We start from the raw sequence: 1,399 nt of genomic DNA, 5'->3' as shown, positions 1-1,399 counted from the left end.
TGATTGTTGTTGGTGTTATGTTATGTGTAAGATATATGTGTTAAGATGGATTTTTAAGGTTGTGCGATAAAATACTAACTGATTATACTTGTAGAAACACCAAGCAATAGAAATGAAATCCTGATGAACTTTATATCTGGGGTGGACATAATTTTCTTTATAGTTGTCAGAAATATGTGCTGAAATGTATGTTGATCTCTCTTTAGTGAAACGTTTTGTTGTATAAAATGATATGATTTACCTTTGTTTACTATAGTAAAACCAATAAAAAGATTATTAAAAAAAATAACCTTTGTGAGGCAAAGTACCCCTAGCTCCCCACCTCAACGGTTAATATGAATGGTAACAGGTTTGTTCTATCCTGCATGTGTTACTAATTGATCTCTCAGCCTGCATAGCCCTTATCATCTTCAAGGCCAGAGCTGGGAAAGTGGTAATTAGCTTCTTATGAGAACCTGCAGCCCACAGAATAGGTGGGAGGATGTCAGGAGTGATGAGGTAATTTTCTAGAGAGTTCCAGCAAGACTGTGTGCTGATTGGGTGTCATCATCACCTGATGCTGCTTGGCCCCCCAAAAATCTATAATTGAGCTAAGAACCAGAAAAAGAAGGCTAGCTTGGATTCTGATGGTCTAAAGGCCTGAACTATGATATGCTTATATTGCAATAGATAGCAACATAAAGAATGCATCAGCTGTGGCCTCTGACTTTTGGACTTAAGGTTTATGCCATCTAATGCAAGTCTTGAAGATTTGTTAGATAGTTAAGCTAGTTTTGTTTTTCTGCTATATGACTTTAGAGCATTGTATTGCCTGCAGAATAAATCTTTGTTTTGACAGAAATTAAATAAAACTTCATAATATGTTAATAAAATAAAGAAAAATGAAGAAGAAGAGGAGATTGGATTTATACCCTGCCCTTCACTTGGAGTCTTAGAGTAGCTTATAATCTCCTTTCCCTTCCTCTCCCCACAACAGATACCTTGTGAGGTCGGTGGGGCTGAGAGTGCTCTGAGAGAACTGTGTCTGACCCAAGGTCACCCAGCTGGCCAAAAAGGTTTGGTTACTTATATACAACAGTGCTGGGGAGCCATGGAGTTCAGCTTTAGACTCCTTGACAACCTTTTAATTAAATATTTAAGTACTGAATATGGTAAGCATTTCCACTTATTTCTTATGCAGGGGAGATAATATGTAAGATGCTACCTACTTCAACCCACATGCATCATCAAAAAAAATCAGGAAAAAAACAAATGCTATATCTACATTTGAATAAAAATGTTAGGTCTGAAAACAAGAATTCCTTTAATGGAGAAACATGACAGGCAGAGTACAGAAACGAATGCCAGCAACACAGGATCCAATGAGAGCAGTTCTTTGAATCAGCCTATAGCTAGGTGC

The sequence above is a fragment of the Gekko japonicus genome, unplaced genomic scaffold, assembly GCF_001447785.1.
Source record: "Gekko japonicus isolate JY-2015 unplaced genomic scaffold, Gekko_japonicus_V1.1 scaffold1091, whole genome shotgun sequence".
NCBI lineage: Eukaryota > Metazoa > Chordata > Lepidosauria > Squamata > Gekkonidae > Gekko > Gekko japonicus.
The sequence above is the reverse complement of the archived record's forward strand: the minus strand, read 5'-3'. Positions refer to the sequence as shown.